Here is a 16,653-nt window from a genome sequence, read left to right as displayed (position 1 = left end):
ACTGGAATCATGCAGTTTGTCCTTCTATGATTGGCTTGTAGAACTCCTGGGGATTCTCCAGGCAAGACTACTGGAGTGGGTTGCTATTTCTTACTCCAGGGGTTCTTTCTGATCCAGGGATCGAACTCATGTCTCTTGGGTCTCCTGCATGGTAGGCAAATTCTTTACCACTGCACCTCCTGGGAAGACCTCTGGCTTTCTTTAATTAACAACAATCTGGGATATCTGGTTCTCTTTAATTAACAACAATTGTTTGACGTTCAGATTACCTGCCCTTTGTTGTAAAACTTCCATTTAACCAGGCTCCTTACTCTCCTCAGAGCAATTCTCTCAGGGCCACTTGAGAGGTTGCCTCCAAGACTTGAAGTCCTAAAAATTCCCACCAAATAAAACATAACTCTCAACTTTTAGGTTGTGAATATTTCTCTAAGGTGACAGCAGGAGGCTCCTTCCTTCTCTTTTTAGCAAGCCTTATTATAACTAAATTTAATTGGGTACCCCTTACTTGCCTGGTGGCTTAGACGGTAAAGTGTCTGCCTACAAAGCGGGAGACCCAGGTTCAATCCCTGGGTTGGGAAGATCTCCTGGAGAAGGAAATGGCAACCCACTCCAGTATTCTTGCCTGGAGAATCCCATGGATGGAGGAGCCTAGTAGGCTACAGTCCATGGGGTTGCAAGGAGTCGGGCATGACTGAGCGCCCTCACTTTCACTTTCACTGTTCTACTCATTTCTGACCTAAGCCCGACTTTCAAATCTTTTAATCACACAACAGCTTGCCTAGCTTGTCGGTTCTTCCCATAGATCAAAGAAGTAGGTATGAAGAATAAGATGACCAGGTCTCTTCTGTAGCTTCCCATTATATGACCTCCCAAACAAACCATGTGACTAACCTGTGATCAAGATAAAGGAACAGGTCTAGAGGAAGATCAGGAAGAGACAGGCCTGTACTCAGTGGAGGATGGTGATGACTCTGATCCACTTCCTCAATGATTAACTGAGGTTACTTCCCCCTTTTTCTTTAAGACTTTCATGGCTAGCAGCATCTTTGGAGGTGGTTCTGATTAAAGACACCTTGTCACTGTACCAATGTCCATGAGTTTGATTTTTGTAAGCAATGAGCAGTCACCCTCAATTCAGTTGGTAACTTGCTGAGAGCTCTTTCCTGCAAAGAACTCTTTCCTGCCAAAAGATGCTTACAAAACAAACAAACAAACAAACAAACAAAAACAAACAAAAAAACTAGATAAAGCTATATATATATATATATATATATATATATATATATATATATATATCCCTTTCAAAATTTCAAGCTCATATGTAGTAAAAAAACCTGCCTGCCAATGCAGGAGATATAAGAGACATGGGTTCAGTCCCTGGGTTGGGAAGATCCCCTGGAGGAGGGCATGGAAACCCACTCCAGAATTCTTGCCTGGAAAAGCCCATAGACAGAGGAGCCTGGTGGGCTACAGTGCATTGGGTCACAAAGAGTCAGACATGGCTGAAGCCACTTAGCACATATGATCATATAGTCAGAACCTGCTACCTAATTTGTAAGTGTAAAATAAAAAGATTGGAGTTCTTTGTTTAAAAAATCATTAATAATTTCAAGATATTGATGGCAGGGCATTAAGCCAAGTATGAAACCCTTTTTAGCCAGAGAACTGTGCTCCTGAATGGTCTGTATGTCCACATAGCTGATGGTGCATACAGAATCATTTTTATGTCCAGTTCCAGTTCACCATTTTCTGTGAAATTTTAGTATTCTTGCTTCTTGAAGAGTGCACTTTTCTCTGCTACCTAACAAGAGTTGTTTGGCTTAGCAAGAGGCAGGAAATAAATGGACTTAGGGTTGTCATTTATACCTAGCCTTCTTTTTTAAAAAAAATAAATTAATTACTAATTAATTTACAATTACAACTAATTTACAATTACTAATTACTTCACAATATTGTAGTGGTTTTTGCCATACATTGACATGAATCAGCCATGGGTGTACAGGTGTTCCCCATTCTGAACCTCCCTCCCACCTCCCTCCTCATCCCGTCCCTCAGGGTCATCCCAGTGCACCAGCCCTGAGCACCCTGTCTCATGCATCGAACCTGTACTGGCTATCTGTTTCACATATGATAATATACATGTTTCAATGCTGTTCTCTCAAATCATCCCACCCTCACCTTCTCCCACAGAGTCCAAAACAATGTTCTATACATCTGTGTCTCTTTTGCTGTCTCACATATAGGGTCATCATTACCATCTTTCTAAATTCCATATATATGTGTTAGTATACTGTTCACTCTGTATAATAGGTTCCAGTTTCATCCACCTCATTGGAACTGATTCAAATGTATTCTTTTCAATGGCTGAGTAATACTCCATTGCGTATATGTACCACAGCTTTCTTATCCATTCGTCTGCTGATGGACATCTAGGTTGCTTCCATGTCCTAGCTATTATAAACAGTGCTGCGATAAACATTGGGGTACATGTGTCTCTTTCAATTCTGGTTTCCTTGGTGTGTATGCCCAGCGGTGGGATTGCTGGGTCATAAGACAGTTCTATTTCCAGATTTTAAAGGAATCTCCACACTGTTCTCCATAGTGACTGTACTAGTTTGCCTTCCCATCAGCAGTGTAAGAGGGTTCCCTTTTCTCCACACCTTCGTCAGCATTTATTGTTTGTAGACTTTTGGATACTAGCCATTCTGACCAGTGTGAGATATTACCTCATTGTGGTTTTGATTTGCATTTCTCTGATAATGAGTGATATTGAGCATCTTTTCATGTGTTTGTTAGCCATCTGTATGTCTTCTTTGGAGAAAAGTCTGTTTAGTTCTTCGGCCCATTTTTTTGATTGGGTCATTTATTTTTGTGGAATTGAGCTACAGGAGCTGCTTGTATATTTTTGAGATTAAGTCTTTGTCAGTTACTTCATTTGCTATTATTTTCTCCCATTCTGAAGGCTGCCTTTTCACCTTGCTCATAGTTTCCTTCATTGTGCAAAAGCTTTTAAGTTTAATTAGGTCTCATTTGTTTATTTTCGCTTTTATTTCCATTACTTTGGGAGGTGGAGCCTGCTGTGATTTATGTCAGAGAATGTTTTGCCTATGTTTTCCTCTAGGAGTTTTACAGTTTCTGGCCTTACATTTAGATCTTTAATCCATTTTGAGTTTACTTTAGTGTATGGTGTATAATTAGCCTTCTATTCCAACTTGCTGAGACAAGAAACAAGTTGTCTCCAGACTACATACTTATGATCAACTTTCTGTCTGCATTTTGAGATAATAATAGCCACAGGAAAAGGCTGAATAGCTGGGCTTTGCTTCTCATGTTCACCTTAAGATAACAATTATGGCAGTGATAAAGAAGGGCTAAACCTTGTTTGAGTAAAAGATCAAGAGATCACATATTTCCCATCCTTGAAGAAAGAAAAATCTCCCCATCTACACATGTGCAGAAAGGCTCCTTGCGGTTCCAAGAGGAGGGAGCACCCCCAGAAAATATGTGATGCTAAGCCCCTCCCCTCCCCAGGCCTCTGGGTGAGAATCCATCTTGGAAAAAAAGTTGTGCATTCATGTTGGGGACGGGCCTTGGGTATGGCAGCTGTGCAAAAAGAAGCGAGATAATTAACCAAAGATAATCAAAGACCCAGTAGAACTGCCCTGTATAAATCATTTAACCACCTCTTTACTGAACTCCTCCTCATGCAGGGGGATGTCCACACCCTCTCTCTTTGGGTGCATATCTCTGCCTTGTTTCTCCCTTAAACTGTTTTTCTGAGGGGTTTCCACTTGTACTGTGTCTCTAATTAAACTTTACACCTGGTTTTACAGTTTTTGCCTCCTTGAGAAATGCATTTTTCATTGAGGGTAAGTGGAATTTTGCTTCTGTCTTCTAACCCCTAGTGGACTATCAGCCAGGATTCCAGGTTTCCATCCAAGCTGTGCTGTGTGCTAAGTCGCTTCAGTTGTTTCCTATTCTTGCAACCCTATGTAATGTAGCCTGCCAAGCTCCTCTGTCTATGGGATTCTCCAGGCAAGAATACTGGAGTGGGTTGCCTTTCCCTCCTCCAAGGAATCTTCCTGACCTCAGGGATCAAACCTGTGTCTCTTATGTCTTCTGCATTGGCAGGTAGGGCTACCTAGGTTCAATTACTGAGCAGGGATGTAAGATCTCGCTTGTTTTAAGCCATCAGTTACTGCTGTCTCACTGAGATCAAGTGGGCTTTGCTCATTTCTCTAAAATTCTTTGCATGATGCACTAGGGTGAAATATACCATTTCTCCTACTCTTGAAGAAACACTGCTGCTGCTGCTGCTAGTGTTCAGAGTATTTAAACACAGGCACTTGTCAATCAGAAGAGTCTCTAGTCTGTGTTCTAACCTGAGGGTTATAGCTTTATCTGAGCCCTGAAGAAAAAAGGTTGTAGGTATTCCCCAGACCAAACTTCACTGGGATTTTAGATAATAAAGTTCATAATATTTCCTTAAGCAGGCATGAATAATTGTAACTGAGCAGGACCCTATGGTGGCACAGTCGTAAAGAATCCACTTGCCAAAGCAGGAAACACAAGAGACCTGGGTTCTATCCCTGGGTTGGGATGATACCCTGGAAAACAGGAAATGGCAACCCCCTCCAGTATTCTTTCTGGAAAATTCTTTGGACAAGAGAGCCTGGCAGGCTATAGTCCATGGGGTTGCAAAGAGTTGGACATGACTGAGTGTGCACACACACACAGGACCCTATGGTATCTTCCTGGGACAGACCCTCCCCTCATGTCCTCTGCCCACATCTCCTTTGCAGAAAAGGTGTAGTCTCCAAGCCTCCCCGAGTCACAAAAGCCTGGCTCAAGAATAAATGATTGAATAGATGTAAACATTTAGTAATAAATAGCTGTTGGGTGGAAGGAATGGATAACATTTAAAACAGTTCAGTTCAGTCGCTCAGTGGTGTCCAACTCTTTGCGACCCCATGAATCACAGCACGCCAGGCCTCCCTGTCCATCACCAGCTCCCAGAGTTCACTCAGACTCACAGCCATTGAGTCAGTGATGCCATCTAGCCATCTCATCCTCTGCCGTCCCCTTCTCCTCCTGCCCCCAATCCCTCCCAGTATCAGAGTCTTTTCCAATGAATCAGCTCTTTGCATGAGGTGTCCAAAGTACTGAAGTTTCAGCGTTATCATCATTCCTTCCATAGAAATCCCAAGGCTGCCGCCCCTGGCCTCAGGAGTGGGGTGGCTCCTCAGGGCCACCGCCCCTGGCCTCGGGCGCAAGGTGGCTTCTCCCGGCCGCCCCTGGCCTCGAACGCGGGGTAGCTCCTTGTGGCTGCCGCTCCTGACCTCGGATGCGGGGTGTCTCCTCCCAGCCGCCACTGACCTCGGACGCGGGGTAGCTGCTCTCGGCTGCCGCCCCTGGCCCCAGACACGAGGTAGCTCCTCTCGGCCGCTGCCCCTGGCCTCCGACACGGGGTAGCTCCTTTCGGCTGCCACCCCTGACCTGGGACACGGGGTAGCTCCTGCCCGCCGCCGCTGACTTCGGACATGGGGTAGCTCCTCCCAGCCACCTCTGACATCGGATGTGGGGTAGCTCCTCTGGGCCGCCGCCCCTGACCTCGGACTTGGGCACCTCCTCTCGGCCGTTCCTGCGTGCAGCCTGGCACAGCCGCTGCCCCTGACCTCGGACGTGGGGTAACTCCTCTCGGCCTCGCCGCCCGCGCCCAGCACGCCGGGTGGCAGCCGCCCGCGCCTAGCGCTCTGGGATCAGCCATATGGTGGTCACAGAGTCTTACGTCCTCTCTGAATTACCTAGGTAGTAACATCTGACCCCATATCCTGATTGGTTTCACAGATGCTTAACTCTCTACCAAATAGAAGAAGTTAACTGCTTGTTGCCCCATGAGTAGTAGCCCCCAGAGCTACTGGAGCTCTAGGGTTGATAATGTTAACCCCTGTTCCTCACCACCCTGGTTCTTCACCATCAATCAGAGAATTGAGAGGATCACACATCCTTACTCCCCTCCCTTGCTTGGCCTTTAAAAATGCTTTTCTGAAATGCATCAGAGAATTTGGGTTTTCCGAGCACTAACTGCCCTGGACTATTTGTCTGGTGACCTCAGTAAACTTGGTACTTTCCTTCATCACAACCTGATGTGAGTAAATTGGCTTTATTGCATATGGGTGAGCAGACTCAAGTATGGTTTGGTAACATTATTAGTAATTGAATAATAAATGTATTAACAGCTAAAGTTTTTTGGACACCTTTAACAAAATCATAATTTCTCAGAACACTCCTGTCACCATACAGATCATGAGTGAAAGAACTTAATGTGCTGTGATAATTTGCATGTATGCTCTGTGGCTCAGTCATGTCAGACTCTTTGCGACCTCATGGACTGTAGCCCGCCAGGGTGCCCTGTCCAGAGAGTTTTCCAGGTGAGAATACTGGGATGGGTTGTCATTTCCTACTCCAAGTGATCTTCCCATCCCAGAGATGGATCACACATCTCCTGTGTCTCCTGTTATGGCAGGCAGATTCTTTATCACCGAGCCACCTGGGAATCCTGTAACAATTTAAGCAATAATAAATTACCAGGAAGCCCCTGATTGTCCAATGGTTGGGACTCTGTACTACCTTTACCGAAGGCCTCAGTTCAATCTTTGAAGGAGGAACTAAGATCCTTCAAGCCACACAGCACTGCCAAAAATAAATTAATTAACCTTAAAAAGTTAATGAGTTGCAACAATTTAGTGGTTTCAAACCTACACTAATGATTATTTTACAGTTCTGGAGGTCAGCAGTTCAAAATGAATCTTACTGAATGAAGGTTAAGATATATTAGTAGGGCTGAGTTCCTTTTGCAGGCTTTAGGAAGGAATATGTCTCCTTGTTTCTTATAGCTTCTAGAGGTCACCTGAATCCCTCAGCTCTGGCCTCTTGCTTCATCTTCAATGCCATCAGCAGAGCATCATCAAATCTCTCCATGATTATGACACTGCTATCTTCCTCTAATAAGGAGCTGTGTGACTAAATGTGACCAACCTAGGTAATCCAGGATAATCTCCCCATCTCAAGATCCTTAATTAATTACATCTTCAAAGATTCTTTTTTTTTTTTTTTTTCATGTAAGGTAACAAATCCACATGTTTAGGGGCTTGGGACATGGTATCTTTGATGACGGGCATCCATTGCTTTGTCTACCACATATGTGTAAAGTAAAACATTTAACAAGCTAAAGATTTGTTACTTACATTGAGTTTATTTTGCTCCAAAGACTGTTTTTTTCCTGTCTCTTACATTGAGTATATTCCTCTTTCATCAGCTACATTAACCATCCATTCTGTTGTCAAAGTTAGAAAGGCCCAAGGGAAGCAGGGCAGAGGTAAACTGGGAGTAAATTTTCATGCTCTTTGTGCTCAGTCATGTCCAACTCATTGTGACCTCTGGACTATTGCCCGCCAGGCTAAAAATCCATGGGATTTTTCAGGCAAGAATACTGGAGTGGGTTGCCATGTCCTTCTCCAGGAGATCTTCCCGACCCAGGGATTGAACCCAGGTCTCCCGCATTGTAGGCAGACGCTGTACCATCTGAGCCACCAGGGAAGTCCACTGCTCTTATGTAATCACATCTCACTGATTATTTTATTTTTATGTTACTCATTTAGACAGTCACTTCTGTTGGGTTTGTTGACTTAAAAAATAGTCACAGTCTAAAAGTTGAGAGTTATGTTTTAGTTGGTGGGAATTTTTAGGACTTCAAGCCCAGGAGACAGCATTTCAAGTAACCCTGAGAGAACTGCTCTGAGGAGGTGAGGAGAAGGGCCAGGTTACATAGAAGTTTTACAACAAAGGGCAGGTAGTCAGAACATCCAAAGATTATTGTTAATCAAAGAAAACAAGATATTCCAAGATGAGGAGTTTGATGTTTTTCTATGTCTGGGAGGATGCAAGAATCTGGGCTCAACTGAAATCATTCCTTTCAAATGTGTTTCAGTTCTCTGGGACCAATATTTTGTGTTTTAACATCTTGAAGTTGTTGGAGTTCACCTTAGGAAGTGTGGCAGCAGCCTGATGGCTGTTAGAGGGCAGGTATTCTTCTCCTTCCTGAGTTCCCTTAGTGCTCACAGGCTCACATTGGATGGCTACGATCACTGACAACTGTGACATTCTTTTTTACTGATCTGGCAGGAAATCCTCCATTTCTCAGGTGGTAATGTGTAACTTGAAGAACTTTTTCTTACCTTTTCACACTCAATTAGTTACTCACTTCCATCTCCTAAATGTAGGCCCAATTAAATTCTTTTGGAAAATAAAAAAAGTGTTTATCCTCAATAAAATTAAAATAACTCTCCTTGTACTTTCTTCCCTCACACTGCAGCCCCCCACGAACCACGTAAAACAATGTCACTTCATCTTATGTGTCATGTCGGGTATCAGGTATAGGGTTTCATAACAAAGTAAATAAGACAATAAGATTTAGGAATTATAAAATTCACATATTTAATAAAGAGCCTTTGGGTTATTTGGAAAGTTATTTTCTCATATGTTTTCTTTCCTAATGTGTGGTTGAGTTATTTTTAATTTTAGGGGGTTTCCTAACAGCCAGATACATTCTCTTCTCTTTTGCAGTTCCCTTCAGATGAAATATTTCCTTCTTCAAACTCAATTGCCTTGCCCTTTCATATAGCAAATGTCTACTCAAGTTATTGGTTTGGAAATTTATTTAACACTTCCTTGGAAGACTTTCCACTGAGTAGATATATCTCATTAAGTTCTCTCATAATATACTTATTCCACTGTCTTTTGCAATTTGTCACAATGAATCATTTATACCCTGTTAACTTTGCAGTTTCCTATTAAACTGCTCAGCGAGGCCTGGTGACTCAAAGGTATTATTTTCAAAAATATGTTCTAAATGGCAAGTGAGTAACCATACAAATATTCAAGTACTTAGTTTTCAGTTTCTTGTTCTCAGAAAGGAGAGAAGTTAAGCAATGTGGAGCAGAGCTTTCATGATAAAGGTGCTCTGTGTCTAATTCAGAAATCCCATGACCTGGTTTAGTCACTGACCTTTTACTGCCTTAATGGAATTTCCAAAACAGACCATTTACTCTGTTGCTGTCAACTTACAACAAATTTACTTGGTTTCTCACTCAAGGAGCTCATCTTCAATGTAGTTGAACCAATTATATGAGATACATTTAAATCTTTTATCAATGTTTCTGGCTCATGGTAAATGATGATAAACTGTAGCTTTATGTTACCATGTCATGATAATAATGGTCAAAGTAATGTTATTAGTTCTGTCAATTATTTGGGAATTCCAAGAATATGAAATTTACTAGGGTTTGTTCCATTTCTCTTTGACAGCAAAATGATGAAATATGTAAAAAGGATAAACTTGAAAGCTCATAAGTACTTCTGTTTATAATAAACAAGCTGAGAGAGGCCAAGCTGATGCTGCGAAGAATTAGAGGAGCCAGATTCAAACAAACAAGTTTTTAAAAAGGCATTGGAAAATTTCCAAGGTAATTGGAGGAGCAGTAAAGATTCAAAGTGAATAAAGATTTTGAGGGTCACTCTTCTAGCAGTATCTTGGTGAAGGATCACCTGCTCAGAATCTGAGCAGGGTCATGGCCAGCAGGCACTCTGCTAGGTGAGATAAAAATTGCTACCAATGCGTTTGAAGGACCAAAATCCTGAAGCGAAAAATGGGTCAAAGAAAGCTTGATATTTTTCCTTTAAGCCATTTGCCAAATTATTAACCTTCACAGGGAAAGAGGCTAAGAAGAAAAATGTGACAAGCAGAGTGGCATTTTGACCATCATGTAGTTTTGAGAAGAAAAAAAAAAAATCAGATTCACTCTCCAACAAGACAAGGAACTTTAGTAATAGTCCATGCTCTGAGATGGAATTTCTAGAGGGTTTAGCCACAGGTGCTAGGATAAATAAGAAATGGTGGAATGGTTGATAAATGGAAGATAAAATCTTGCAGAAACTGCAATAGATGCAAATCAACTCAGTCTTTATTGGCTTCAATATCAATGAATGTAATACTTAGCAGAGGATAATGTGAATACTTTCTGGAAGCAGGTTTCATATTTCATACATGTGTAGGTACACTGACAACATTCAAGCAAAAATTTTCTTATTGTACCAACAGCTAAAACAAACAGATGCATAAATAAATAATAGACACATAGATGACTCAGGTATAAGAATCACCAAACTCAGACTTTAAAATAACTATGATTAACACATTCTAGAAAGTAGTTAACAAAAATGATGCATTTTGCTAGAGAAGTGGAATCCCTAAATATAAATCAAATGGAAATTTTATAAACAAAAATGGCAATAAAAATTGATGGTTTAATAAGTTTAAAAGCAGATTGATCTCAGCAGAAGACACAATTACAAAAATGTAAGGTAGGTCAGCAAAAATTCCACACTGAAGCACAGAGAAGCAATAGAGAAAATATTATTCAGATATAAGGACAATAATAAAAAATACTATAGACAACATATATAGGGGTCATGTTTTTGTATCCAATCAGCCAGTCTTTATCTTTTGGTTGGGGCATTTCTGCACAACAAAGGAAACTATAAGCAAGGTGAAAAGACAGCCTTCAGAATGGGAGAAAATAATAGCAAATGAAGCAAATGACAAACAACCAATCTCAAAAATATACAAGCAGCTCCTGTGGCTCAATTCCACAAAAATAAATGACCCAATCAAAAAATGGGCCAAAGAACTAAATAGACATTTCTCCAAAGAAGACATACGGATGGCTAACAAACACATGAAAAGATGCTCAACATCACTCATTATCAGAGATATGCAAATCAAAACACAATGAGGTACCATTTCACACCAGTCAGAATGGCTATGATCCAAAGGACTACAAGCAATAAATGCTGGAGAGGGTGTGGAGAAAAGGGAATCCTCTTACACTATTGGTAGGAGTGCAAACTAGTACACCCACGATGGAGAACAGTGTGGAGAGTCCTTAAAAAACTGGAAATAGAACTGCCTTATGACCCAGCAATCCCACTGCTGGGCATACACACCAAGGAAACCAGGATTGAAAGAGACATGTGTACCCCAATGTTCATTGCAGCACTGTTTACAATAGCCAGGACAGGGAAGCAACCTAGATGTCCATCAGCAGGCGAATGGATAAGAAAGCTGTGGTACATATACACAATGGAGTATTACTCAGCCATTAAAAAGAATACATTTGAATCATTTCTAATGAGGTAGATTAAACTGGAGCCGATTATACAGAGTGAAGTAAGCCAGAAAGAAAAACACCAATACAGTATACTAACACATATATATGGAATTTAGAAAGATGGTAATGATAACCCTGTATGTGAGACAGCAAAAGAGACATAGATGTATAGAACAGTCTTTTGGACTCTGTGGGAGAGAGAGAGTGTGGGATGATTTGGGAGAATGGCATTGGAACATGTATAATATCATATATGAAACGAGTCACCAGCCCAGGTTCAGTGCATGATACTGGATGCTAGGGGCTGGTGCACTGGGATGACCCAGAGGGATGGTACAAGGAGGGAGGAAGGAGGGGGATTCAGGATGGGGAACACGTGTATACCTGTGGCGGATAGATGCTGATGTATGGCAAAATCAATGCAATATTGTAAAGTAATTAACCTCCAATTAAAATAAATAAATTAAAAAAAATCTTAATATAGATGCAATTGTATACTCAGAAGTGAAAAAACTGGAGAAAGGCAAAAGCAGTAATTTAAGAGATAGCAATCAATAAGTTTTCAAAAGAGAAGAAAGACATCAAGCTATAAATTTAAGAAGCTTGGCAAATTAGAAACAAGATAGACTTTTGAAAATCTTACCTAGGAAAATTATAATAAAATTATTGCAAAATTAAAAGAAAAAACAGCAAGAAAGTAGGTATAGTAAGAATGCCCAGTGCCTTCACAATGGAAACAATGACAAAATGACTTTTTTTTTTTTACAGTGGTGAAAGAAAACAACAGGGTTCTATCCCTGGGTCAGGAAGATACCTTGGAGAAGAAAATGGCAACCCATTCCAGTATTCTTGCCTGGGAAATTCCATGGACAGAGGAAACTTGTGGGCTATTGTCCATGGGGTCACAAAGAGAGTCAGACACTAGTTAGTGACTAAATAAAAGCAACAAACAACAACAAAATAAGATTATAAAACATGGTACTTGGAAAACTATAAGACACTGATGAAAGAAAGTGAAGATGACTCAAACAGATGGAAAGATATACTATGTGTATGAATGAAAACAATTAGTATTGTTAAAATGACCAAACTACCCAAGAAGATCTACACATTCAATGCAATATCTATCAAAATATGAATGGCATTTTTTCACACAGAACTAGAATAGATAGTTCTAACATTTGTTCAGAAGCATGAGGCCACCTGCTAAATAGTAAAAACAATTTTGAGCAAGAACAAGAGTATCACACTCTCTGTTTTCAAACTGTACTGCAAAGCTATAGTAATCAAAACAGTATGTCAGTGGCACAAAAACAGACACATAGATCAGTTAAATAGAGTAAGATCACAGTAATTAATCCATACTTATATGGACAATTAATCTATGACAAATGAGGCTAGGATATACCATGGCGGGGGGGGGGGGGACATCATCTTCAACAAATGGTGTTGGGAAAACTGGACATTTATATGTGAGAGCATCAAACTAGACTACTCTCTCACACCACACACAAGAATAAGTTTGAAATAGATTAAAAACTTAAGTGTAAGACCTGAAGTGATAAATCTAGAAGGCAGCATAGGCAATATACATTTTGACACTGATATTTATAATATTTTTTCATATGTATCCTCAGGCAAGGGAAGCAAAAAGCAAAAGTAAACAAACAGGACAACATCAAACTAAAGAGTTTTTGCAAGCAAAGGAAACTATCAACAAAATGAAAAAGACACCTACTGATTGGGAAAAGATATTTGCAAAATATAAATAAGAAGGGATTAATATCCAAAACACAACTCAACATTAAAAAAAAAAGACATACAAATCATCAACAGGTACACTAAAAGATATTCAACATTACTAATCACCAGGGAAAAGCAAGGCAAGCAAAGATTAGATATCACTTCACACCTCTCAGTGGAGAAGGCAATGGCAACCCACTCCAGTACTCTTGCCTGGAAAATCCCATGGGCAGAGGAGCCTGGTGGGCTGCAGTCCATGGGGTCACTAAGAGTCGGACACGACTGAACGACTTCATGTTCATTTTTCACTTTCATGCATTGGAGAAGGAAATGGCAACCCACTCCAGCATTCTTGCTGGGAGAATCCCAGGGACGGTGGAGCCTGGTGGGCTGCTGTCTATGGGGTCGCACAGAGTCAGACACAACTGAGGTGATTTAGCAGCAGCAGCAGCAGCACACCTGTCAAAGACAGCAAATAACAAGTGCTATCAAGGAGACTGAGAAAAGGGAAATATCATGCACTATTTATGGGAATGTAAATTTGTGCAGCCACCATGAAAAACAGTATGGAGATTCCTCAAAAAATTTAAAATAGAGCTGTCATGTGATCCATCATTAGTATTCCTGTGTACTTATCTGATGGAAAAAAATACTAATTAGAAAAGGTACATGCACCCCTAGTTTAATTGAAGCATTATTTACAATAGCCAAGATATGGAAGCAAGCTAAGAGTATGGATAGATAAATGGATAAAAAAGATGTGATATATAGAATACAATGGAGTATTAGTCATAAAAAGGAATTAAATCTTGTCAATTATAATAAAATAGATGAACCTAGAGGGTATGATGATAAGTGAAATTAGACAGAGAAAGACAAATACTGGATGGCTTCACTTTTATATAGAATCTAAAACAAGCATAACAAAACATAAACATAAACAGCTATAAATTTTGTATAGTGTTACTGATATTGAGAAAAAAATAAAAAACACAGTGTTTTCCAAAAAAGAATGGGGGGTGGGGTGCACAGAAGGGAAGACATAGCTGAGAGAGATTGAGAGATAAAACCTCTAGTTACAAAATAAATGAGTTACAGTAAGTCCCCGACATACAAAACTTCAAGTTGCAAACTTTCAAAGATGCAAACGTGTTGACATGTCTAATCATGTAAATTAGTTCACATGTTTATCATATATTGTCACTCTCAGTCATGTCTGACTCTTGCGACCCGATGGACAGTATCCAGCAAGGCTTCTGTATCCATGGAATTTTCCAGGCAAGAATAGTGGAATGGGCTGTTATTTCCTACTCCAGGGCATCTTCCTGACCTAGGGATCAAACCCACATCTCTTGAGTCTCCTGCATTAGCTGGCAGATTCTTTACCATTGCATGCTTGGGAAGCCCACAAGGTCCTGTACTATAAGGTTAAAATTGCTTTCTTTATTTTTTGTGTTTTTTTTTTCTTGGTGTACTATTTGTCTGAAAATTATTCTAAATCTATTACAGTACAGTATAGTACTATAAAGCTAATTGTGCTGGTTGAGTACCTAGGCTGTTTGACTTATGAACAAACTGGATGAACATGCTCTCAAGCAGATCTTATAGGGGACTTACTACATATAGGTATGCTGCTGCTGCTAAGTCACTTCAGTTGTGTCCGACTCTGTGCGACCCCATAGACGGCAGCCCACTAGGCTCCCCCGTCCCTGGGATTCTCCAGGCAAGAACACTGGAGTGGGTTGTCATTTCCTTCTCCAATGCATGAAAGTGAAAAGTGAAAGTGAAGTCGCTCAGTGGTGTCCGACTTGTAGCGACCCCATGGACTGCAGCCTACCAGGCTCCTCCATCCATGGGATTTTCCAGGCAAGAGTACTGGAGTGGGGTGCCATCGCCTTCTCCTATGTATATATATACATTTTTTTGTGTGGCAAGGAACCTTATAAAAACGTGAGTCTTTGATCAATTTAACTTCACTTGACATTTTTAGTTACTCGGGAATTTCTGAATCAAATGGTTACCTGTGGTCTTAGTTCTCTCATGAAAACCTGAGGCAAAATTAACGACATTAATATTGTAGAGGAAGACTTTCTTCCAACTGGATGGACTGCAAATTGAGCTAAGTTGGGCTGTACGGAATGAGGGTGGGATTTGAGGTGATAAGGCAATGATGCTGATGGACTCTAGTTTCTACACAGGGAAAATGGTTGATGGGTACAGAGCATTCAAAGATGAGAGATGGAGTGCTAAAAGTCATATATATGCTTATAATTTGTGTAAAAATAGGCAGATATTGAAATTCTTGTCCTAACAGGGAAGGAAAGGGGACTATTAAGAGAAAGAGGATATAATCAGGTTAAATTTATAACTGAGAATGAAATGATTAATTTCACAGAGAACAACACATACTGTAAAGTGTTACACAGATGCAACATATTATTATTATGAAATAAGATAGAAAATTCTATCATGGAAGATTATAGGAGAGAAAACATTACAAGGTAAGTAAAGAACAGTTACAAAAAAAGAAAAGTGCGCAAGTCCAAGTAAAAACTTAGAAGAATGAAATATATTCCAGGTACTATAAAAAGAAAAAATATTTTGTGTGTGTGTATGTGTATATATATATATATATATACACATGCACACACTTGAAATTAAAAGAAGAAACTTGTATTTGAGATTTTCTATAATGATTTAATGAATGGAAAAAGTGATTTTTGCCTGTTGGGGAAATTTGAGGTGTCATAATTTAGGATGGAAATTTTTATTTTTCCTTGATAAAAGTAGATAGAATTGCAATTCAGGTGAGGGGAAAAAATTATTTCCAATTCATGTTAAATGATTTATTTCTTCATTCTTCTGGTATTTTGAGTAACTATAAAAGCTGCTTATATTTGCTAGATAATTCCAACATTTGTGTCACCTCGTCACAGCTTCTGTTGATTGTCTTTCCCCATGCGAGTCCAAATTTTCATGGCTATTCATATGCTGAACAACTTTGGATTGTCTTTTGGACATTTTGCTGTGAGACTCTTGATGTTTAAATGTATGCAGCATATTCAAATTTTTTGCTTAAGTAGGCAGTCACTCTGGCTAGTTTCAGGCCTTCTGGGGACTCTGGTTCCAGTTCAGTTTTCAGAGCTTTTATACTGTTTGGGGATATTTCTTGCAAGTGGGTTTTCACCCAATGACCAATATGGACTTTAAGCAATGGTCTAATATGAAGAGTTCAGGTCTCAGTGTCTTGGCACATTAGAGTAAAATGTGCAACTTCTGCATGTGTGAGCAGGGGGAGCACAGGAGCTTGTTAATAAGATTCAGAGGTCTCTTTACAAAGTTCCTCTCTCTTCATCATCTGCCCAATACTCAGTTGTTCCCAGAAACTTCTCTTTTTTTCCATCCTCCTGCTAGAAGTTTGTGACTGTAATTATCCTGGTCTACCATGCACTTTTCAATTGTGGCTGCATCTGTAAGACCATATCACAGGGAGAAAGAAAGAAAGGAGGGGAAAAAAGCAGAGGATTTGATTGAACCTTGCTGGAACTACAGCTCATCTATACAAATAAGAAAAAATCTGAAAACCCAAAAATCAGTATCTCTTCTTAGATTGAACAGAGGACTAAGGTTACATGGAAAACCATTGCTGACAAATTGAAGAGAGACAGTGGTGGATACAGAG

General features: G+C 40.1%; 1 protein-coding gene across 2 annotated transcripts in view; it reads left to right on the top strand.

The window, feature by feature from the left end:
* Positions 1 to 13,044, top strand: part of LOC138437835 (C-type lectin domain family 2 member D11-like) — a 57,282-nt gene extending 44,238 nt beyond the window's left edge. The window contains exons 7-8 of one of the 2 annotated variants that reach the window (XR_011256182.1): positions 9,367 to 9,524; positions 11,997 to 13,044. The gene's annotated coding sequence lies outside the window, so the exon portion shown is untranslated. Of the gene's footprint in view, positions 1 to 3,833; positions 3,870 to 9,366; positions 9,525 to 11,996 lie in introns of those variants that run through there. The other variant, XR_011256183.1, reaches the window with a different exon arrangement.
* The last annotated feature ends 3,609 nt before the right edge of the window (positions 13,045 to 16,653 follow it).

The sequence above is a fragment of the Ovis canadensis genome, chromosome 3 (genome assembly GCF_042477335.2).
Source record: "Ovis canadensis isolate MfBH-ARS-UI-01 breed Bighorn chromosome 3, ARS-UI_OviCan_v2, whole genome shotgun sequence".
Taxonomy (NCBI): domain Eukaryota; kingdom Metazoa; phylum Chordata; class Mammalia; order Artiodactyla; family Bovidae; genus Ovis; species Ovis canadensis.
This window is presented reverse-complemented; position numbering and strand designations above follow the sequence as displayed.